A 9,342-nucleotide genomic window follows, 5' to 3' on the forward strand; every position below is an offset into this window, starting at 1 on the left:
TTTATCCCTAGGTCCCTTCACACCCTCCCCCTTCTAAGTCTCTAAAGTCCATTATATCACTCTGTATACCTTTGTGTACTCAAAGCTTAGCTCCCACTTAAGTGAGAACGTACGATTTTTGGTTTTCCACTCCTCAGTTACTTCACTTAGCATAATGGCCTCCAGCTCCATCCAAGTTACTGCAAAGACATTATTTCGTTCTTTTTTATGGCTGGGTAGTATTCCATGGTGTGTGTGTGTGTGTGTGTGTGTGTGTGTATCACATTTTCTTTATCCGCTCATTAGTTGACGGGCACTTAGGTTGGTTCCACATCTTTGCAATTGTGAATTATGCTACTAAGAAAACTAATATTATTTAACGATAGACTTTTGAGACCAAAACCCAGTAAGACCTAGTGATTGACTCCACATTAAAGATGAAGGACTAGAATAAATAAGACAAAAAATATATATACAATTGTACTATTAACAGAGACAGAAAGTGAAATGGAAGTGAATCCTTGTGTATATGGGAGTTTAAGTTAGTAGAATCATAGTACCTTACATTTAAAATAGCCCATCGATATAAGTTGTTCTAATTTCCCTTTCTCCCACTCAACAAGGACATGCCTTCTCCACAGCCTCAAATGATGGTCATTTGAGTAATGGGGAATTAATGATACAAATATTTTAACTAAAGATACAGACTGCCATGTTGATTAGAGAAGCAGAGAGAGGAGAATGTAGTAGGTGTGTGCCGAGAAGCAAATTCGGAGTAAGAATCCAAATCTTTTTTCAGTTCCTGACTCTAGGCTCTTCCCAAGGCCCATACACATTCTTGCCATTCAGACACTATTGCTTCTTTATAACAAATTCCCTCTTTTACCTGCTTAGGCTACTTTGAGTTAGTTTGTTACTTACAACCAAAACACTCACACACACACACACACACACACACACACACACCCCAAAAAACTAATAAAAGCATGGAGTCACCCTGGAGCAATTATTTCTTGGAACAACAACATTCATACTCACACCTCTTACTTTTATCCTTTCTAAACACACTAGATGACTCTGGCACCCTTCAAACACAATTGATTCCAGGAAAAGGATAGTGATCTTAGGCCGCTAATAATTTCAGCCATCAGGAGAAAACTAGAGTTGTCTCTGAAACTGCCCACTATTCAGACCTTGGGAACTCTGGCATCTGAGTTCCTTTTCCTTCTGACTTGATCAGCTTCATCTCATTCACATCTAAGTGTTGTCTTTGAGCTGCTGCCCTTTGATTCTTGGAGCAATATAGTACTGTGTAATAATGGTTAACACTGTGATCGGTGAGTACATGGAAGGTTCTCAACTATTTTACATTTAATTAAACAGGAGTATCAGCAAACATTTGTACCGAACTTTAAAATTTATAAAGCCCACGTATGTCCTTTGCCCTAAATCTGACAACCACCTGTGAAATGGATAAAATTCTTGGTGTTTGTAAACGTACTAAGAAAAAAAAAGTAAACATAAGCCTTGAATGTCATTGTTACAGCTGCCAGCAAATTCTTGAAACTTATCAAAGAAATCGTGAAATGCACATATCTAAATCAACTTATATTAAGCTGCCTAAACAGGATAAGACTTTCCATTACAGCAGTCACACAGTTGCAGAAATTTGGAAGTGAGATCAAATGAAGCAATAGTTAAAGGTTTGTGTCCATTCATTCTTAAACAATTCTATCGAGTGCCTAATTCTATTCCAGACACTGAGCTAAGGAGGACGAATAAAGAAAGAATAGTCCCAGCAACTTGTGACCCGTACCTACCCCCAGACCAAACACTGTCACTTAAGAGGTCTGCAAGTAAACGGCAGCTCCTGTTTGAATTACATGATTATATACATGGAAAAAACATTTCTTCTGAGAAACTGCTCCTGGCAGGCAAAAGAACAGATAGCCACTGTATCTGGACCAGTATCTATCATTCTGGACTGTATGCACCAGTATGGCTGTACTAGCTATTAAAATATTGGAACATTTTCTTACAGATTCGTTAAAAAGCTATTGCCCTGAGCATCCCCTTCTTGAGCCCCTTCTGCCCCAACAACACGCGAACGCTTAAGACTCCTGCTCCCCACAGTTCAGCCAGATTCCATTGTCATTGGCGGTTTTCCATGTTAGTCATTTTGAAAAGCTTCGCCTCCAGGCATAGCCATTAGCTACCCCCAGGGAATTAGAACGGCCCCGCCTTCCGCCGTGGCGCCTGCCCTCGGGCCACGCCTCCGGTCGGCTGCTGGGCGCAGGCCGGGGCGGGGATTGCGAAGCAGCGCCCCAGGCGGGCTTACTGACACCATCTGTACTGGTGATTAAAAGCGAGTTATTTTGAATTATCATCCCTGATTAAACCTCCTTACAGTGCGAGCTGCGTGAAGGCAGGACTTTTCTTTATTCTTGAATTTTCACAGCCCTTAACTGTGCCCTCTGCACAGTTCATCCAGTCAGTGAAGTGAAAGGGTTAGGGGGAAGGGGGAATGAGCCGAAAAGAACAAGGTGCGCTTTATAAGTCCCGTGAAAGCCTCTGTTTAAAATAATTATGGCTTTGGCAGGGCGCAGTGGATCATGCCAGTAATCTCTGCACTTTGGGAGGCCGAGGCAGGCGGATCACTTGAGGTAAGGAGTTCAAGACTAGCCTGGCCAAAATGACAAAACCCCGTCTCTACTAAAAATACAAAAATTAACCGGGTGTGGTGGCGGGCGCCTGTAATCCCGGATACTAGGGAGGCTGAGGCAGTAGAATTGCTGGAACCCAGGGGGTGGAGATTGCAGTGAGCCAAGATTGTGCGCCACTGTACCCTAACCTGGGTGACAGAGCAAGACTCAGTCTCGAAAAAAAAAGAAAAAAGTATAACTTTATATAGCCTATTTCAAACATGGAGCCACAGCAAAGCTGTCTCTTGCCTTCTAGAAGAAGCTATTTCATGAAACTGTAATACTTCTTCCATCATGTCTGTCTGGTTTCCCTACTTTGTCAGGAAAGCCTAGCAGAGAGCAGGCCCAGCTGGTTCCCACCTTGAGCTTGGAATGTGTGGGGTGAGTAGGATAACTGGGTGTAGAAAGTAGAAATTTTCTTCTTCAGAGTTTCCTTTCTTGTTAAAGAATAAATCATAAGTGTTAGAAATAATAGTTTCTTTTAAAGACTAACTTCCTTCAATTCTCCTTGCTTTGTGCTATTAACTCTCTGTTAAGCCCTATCCTATGTAGTTATTAGACATAAAGGAATATGTACATTCAATGTCCTTGTACTTTAACCAAAATATTTGTGCTGGACATGCTCACAGGCATGTCTCAGCTCACAGCCTATGCCCCTTCCTTATTTAGGAATATTATTACTTTTCTAAGTCCTTTCGGAAGCAACTTCCTCTTTTCCTTTGTCTTTCCATTGCTTTTACCTATTTAGAAAAGTTTTAAATTATTAGCCAGTCAGGTTTTACTTTAGATTGTGCCATCTGGCTCCAGCCAACAGAGACAGGACACAGTAGCAAGGACAAGCTGCGTAAGGGATAAAAATTGCTTCACTCCATTGTTCAGGTGTGCTGCCGCCATTGTTCCATCTGCAAGGAGCACCCTTTCTGCAGTAAGTAAAATTACCTTGCTGAGAAAACTTTTTGTCTGAATGCTAATTTTTCCTTGTGGTACTGAGGAACAAGCATTCTGTTTGTAAATACACATTTTACATATAAAATTGGTGTAGTTTTGATAGCACCTAAAATATTGTATGAAACTTAATTTTTAAAAAAAACGTATTTCTTCTATGACTAGTCTCCAAACTCTTTCAGGACAGAAAAACTAGTTAGTTATTCCCAAGGGTCTAGTATCCTGTACCTGGAACCTAGCAAATGCTCAGTTACTGTTTATGGACTAAATGACTGAATGAATGGCATGTCTCATGGGTTGAGATGATACTCATTGGTTATATACAGCACGATTCACAGTTGGTATTGTACTAAGTGAAAACATATCCAACCCCCATATCTTTCATTCTTCCAATTACTTATTCAACAAATATTTATTGTTTAACTACTATGGGCTAGGAATATCAGGCACTGAATTATACAGAGGTTAACAAAAGGAACATGATATATGTTAGTAGAAATGGGTCCCTATCCAGACCCCAAGAGAGGATTCTTGGATCTGCAAGAAAGAACTGGGGGCAAGTCCATAGAGTAAAGTGAAGGCAACTTTATTAAAGAAGTAAAGAAACAAAAGAATGGCTACTCCATAGACAAAGCAGCACCAAGGGTTGATGGTTGGCTATTTTTATGATTATTTCTTGATTATATGCCAAATAATCAGTGGATTATTCATGAGTTTTCTGGGAAAGAGGCAGGGATTTCCCTCTTTTAGACCATACAGGGTAACTGTGGCATTTGTAAGCTGTCATGGTGCTGGTGGGAGTGTCTTTTAGCATGCTAATGTATTGTAATTAGCATGTAGTGAGCAGTGAGGACAGCCAGAGGTCATATTCATCACCATATTGGTTTTGGCCAGCTTCTTTACCACATTCTGTTTTATCAGCAGGGTCTTTATGACCTATATCTTGTGATACCAGTCCTGCCAACCTCTCATCTCATCCTGTGACTGAGAATGCCTAATCTCCTGGGAATGCAGCCCTGTAGGTCTCAGCCTTATTTTACCCAGCCCCTATTCAAGATGGAGTCATTCTGATTTGAATGCCTCTGACAGTTACATTCTAGCTGGCTCTGTCTCTCTTTCATTATCCCGAACCCACCTCTACCCACATGGTGTTCCCACCTCTCAGTCTGCAACAATAAAAACTTTTGGATGGTGATTTTTTCTTTCTTTTTTTTGAGATAGAGTCTCGCTCTGTTGCCCTGGGTGGAGTGCAGTGGCGAGATCTCCACTCACTGCAAGCTCTGCCTCCCAGGTTCACACCATTCTCCTGCCTCAGCCTCCCGAGTAGCTGGGATGACAGGCGCCTGCCACCACACCTGGCTAATTTTTTGTATTTTTAGTAGAGACGGGGTTTCACCGTGTTAGCCAGGATGGTCTTGATCTCCTGACCTCGTGATCTGCCTTCCTTGGCCTCCCAAAGTGCTGCGATTACAAGCATGAGCCACCACACCTGGCCTGGATGGTGATTTTTTTAACTCTGAATATACAACCGGATTGTCCTTCAGACCTGCAGCTTTATTATCTTTCTGTGGAGTCTAAATGGATTTGTTTTTTCCTAGTGGCCGTTACAGTTTCCTCGTCTTACCTGCTGTCTCAACAGCTTTGCTGTAGCTTAGCTTCCTCCTCTAATAGTCCTCCAGCTCCTGCTCCTTTTATTGGACCATCTGTCCTCTACTCATAGTGGTGGTTCAGTGTTTCAGAAATTAGTGAAAATTTCCCTCTCAGACTGACTTTTCTTTACAATCTTAAGGTTTGGCTCTTTCAGATATTATTATTAATAGTAGTAGTATTTTATTTTATTTTCAATTTTTTATGATGGGGTCTCCCTGTCACCCAGGCTGGAGTACAGTGGCACAATCTTGGGCCCACTGCAGCCTCGACTTCCTGGGCTCAAGCAATCCTCCCACCTCAGCCTCCCCAGTAGCTGGGACTACAGGAACACATCACCACATCTGGCTAATTTTTTTTTTTTTTTTTTTTTGTAGAGATGAGGTCTCACTGTGTTGCCCAGGCTGATCTTGAACTCCTGGGATTAAGTGATCCACCCACCTTGGCCTCCCAAATTGCTGGGATTACAGGCATGACCCACCATATCTGGCCAGATCTTTCAGTTATTACTAGTCTTTGCTATCCTTCCTGGGAAGAAAGTATTAAGCAAATTCATTCAGCTGTACCTGCTGAAGAATTAAATCTAATACGACATTAAAGGTGACACAGTGAGTCATAGTCTAACTTGCTGTTAGTGCTTGCTTGTGGTGAATTCTCCAGCTTCCAAAGATGTAATTTTTGTTAATCAGTCCCTCTTGGTTCTTCCCCTAATCCCCGGCCCATCCTCTCACTCCATCACTACCTGACATGGGACCTTTTTCTTTGTTTTTTTTTTTTTTTTTTATTAGGGAACGTGATCCTCTGGTTCTGGAAATCTGAAGTCAGGCCCCAAACTCTGTGTGCCATTTCTCTAGGGAGGTCTACCTCCAAGCTCTCAGGCAGATAATAACCAAAATTTCAAAGTTCTAGAAGGAATTTCTTTTTAAAAATCTGCTATTTATGCAGCCTATCACTTCTTGAGAATACTGCAATGAAAGCTTTGAGTTGGAGTTTTAGGAGCTCAAGACAACAATCCTTTCTTCTTCTTTTAAGTTCAGATCAAATTGGGAAATAGAGGAGTCAAACAGAGAATTAATAACACTACAGTACTTTTATTACTGATCCAAGTGGAGAACGTGAATTTAGATCTGTGGTGCTGCAAAGGTCCTGCTAATATTTCACTCCAGAATTAGGCAGACTTCACTCCAGAAACAGCAGGCCTTTCTCAAATGGGCAGGCTGACTGGCTCCTTGCCACATGGCATAGGGCAAACCAGAATGACCTACTCTGAGGCTGGCATCTTAAGTGCTCAGCTATCCCCAGAAGACTTCTCAGATTCTCAAGGAAGAAGGAACCAGAGTGCAGCCCAACACAGAGGAGGACCTTCTGCTCTCCTACCAGAGAGCAGAAATCATCTTAGTACCTTTGTCTCCCTTGGCCAGCTCCAGTGGCGGTGGTGATCTCAGAGACTTCCAGCTGTTCTGTCTCTCCCAGCCTTTAGCTGGGAAAAGGGTTTGTCCCTGTAATACACTTTTTGTGGAGGACTTCACTTATGTGAATTTCATGTGACACAGTGCCTTTCTTATGAATTTCCTTATTCTGTGTTTGTACTCCAGTTTATTACAGTTGCCATGCCAAAAGAAATACCAGGTTTTTATGTTACTTGTGGGATAGGATGTGCATTTTTATTGGTATTTATCATTTTATTTGCCACAAATGACAAAACCTTATCTAAAATTACTGCATTTGTGTTTGGATTTTGGACAAGTTTTGTGTGGCTGCTTAATTTTGTTCAGTACACTCTATGAATTGCCACTGAGAAAACTTGAAAATACTGATAAGAGATAAGCCTTAATTGAACTTCTAAAATACTTTAAGACTTTGGAAGATAGATGTAATAGATGATGGGTGATGTATCAAAATTTGCATAATTTTTAAAGGACATTTTTTGAGCAGTGATGATCAAGTCTAGTCTGAATACAAGCTATCATTTACCAGAAATTACACCAGAGACATTTTGGCTTTAAATTTGTCTTTGTAACTGTTGAAATTTGTCTCAGATGGAATTTTCTGGAGGTGTTGTTTTTATGGAGGGATACTCGTGGGGACACAAACTTTTCCTTGAAACACATGGATCAAATCACAAATGAAAGAGGGGACATTATTACCAACCTGTGGAATACAAAGTATTATAGAGGAATATTATGAGAAGCTATATGCCAACAAATTAGATAAACTAGATGAAATGAACAAATTTCAAGAAAGAAACAAGCTACCCAAGCTGATTCAAGAAAAATAGAAAATATGAATACCCTATAACAAGTAAAGCAATTCAATTAGTAGTGATAATATTTTTTTTTAATGTTCCACAAAGAGGAGCCCAGGTTCAGATAGCTTATTCTGTGACTTCTGCCAAATACGTTTATAGGACACAAACTCTTCACCCCCTCAAAAGAAAGGAGAAGAAGAACACTTCCCATCTCATTTTATGAGGCCAGTATTACCCTGGCACCAAAACCAAGACTTCAAGAAAGGAAAATGACAAGCCAGTATACCTTTATAAATATAGATGTAAAAGTTCTCAAAAAACTGTATTTGGCAACATATGGAAAAGACTATACATCACGACAAAGTGAGATTTATCCTAGGAATGCAAGGTTGATTCAACATATGAAACAATAAACGTAATGCACCATATTAATAGGATAAAGGACAAACTCCATATGATCATCTCAATAAATGCAGAAAAAGCATTTGAGAAAATCTACCATCTTATCTTGTTAAAAACAAAGAACAAACTAGGAAAGAAGAGAACTTCTTCAACCTGATGAAGGGTATCTATGAAAAAACCCACAGCTAACTCCATACTTAAAGAGGAAAGACTTGAAAACATTTCCTGTAAGATCAGGAATAAAACAAGTATGTCCACTCTCACCACTTCTAGTCAACATAGTACTTGATGTTCTAATGAGGGCGATTAGGCAAGAAAAAGAAATAAAGCCACCCCAGCTGGAAAGGAATAAGTAACACCATTTCCATTTGTAGATGACTTTATCTTGTACTTACAAAATTCCAAGGATTCCACACAGAAATTTAAGAATTAATAAATGAACTCACCAAATTGTAGGATACAAGATCAATATACAAAAAAATTGCATTTCTATGCCCCAGAAATGAACAATTCAAAAATGAAACTGAGAGCACAATTCCATTTACAAGGCATCAAAATAAAGCTGCACATCTACACCATCTGATCTTCAACAAAGCTGACAAAAACAAGCAATGGGGAAAGGACTCCCTATTCAATAAATTGTACTGGGATAACTGGCTAGCCATATGCAGAAGAATGAAACTAGACCCTTACATTTTACTGTATACAAAAATTAACTCAAGATAAGTAAAACTTTAAATGTAAGATCTCAAAATATAAAAATATTAGAAGAAAACCTAGGAAATACTTCTATCAACATCAGCCTTGGCAAAAAGATTTTGGATAAGTGCCCAAAAGCAATTGCAACAAAACCAAAAATTGACAAATGGGACCTAATTAAACTAAAGACCTTCTGCATAACAAAATAAACAATCAACAGGGTAAATAGATAACCTACAGAATGGAAGAAAATATTCACTAACTATGCATCCAACACAGATCTAATATCTAGAATTTATAAGGAACTTCAATCAATAAACAAAAACAAATAATCCCCTTAAAAATGGTCAAGGGATATGTACAGACACTTTTCAAAAGAAGACATACGAGTGACCAACCAACATATGAAAAAATGCTCCACATCACTAATTATCAGAGAAATACAAATCAAAACCACAATGAGGTACTATCCCACACCAGTTAGAATGGCTATCATTAAAAAGTCAAAAAACAACAGATGCTGGTGTGGCTGCAAGGAATAGAGAACACTTACACACTGTTGTTGGGAATGTAAATTTGTTCAGCCACTGTGAAAAGTAGTTTGGAGATTTCTCAAATAACTTAAAGCAACCATTTGATGCAGCAATCCCATGACTGGGTATATACCCAAAGGAAAATAAATCATTATACCAAAAACACATGTATTTATATGTTCATCAC

The sequence above is a fragment of the Mandrillus leucophaeus genome, unplaced genomic scaffold (genome assembly GCF_000951045.1).
Source record: "Mandrillus leucophaeus isolate KB7577 unplaced genomic scaffold, Mleu.le_1.0 Scaffold1292, whole genome shotgun sequence".
Classification (NCBI taxonomy): domain Eukaryota; kingdom Metazoa; phylum Chordata; class Mammalia; order Primates; family Cercopithecidae; genus Mandrillus; species Mandrillus leucophaeus.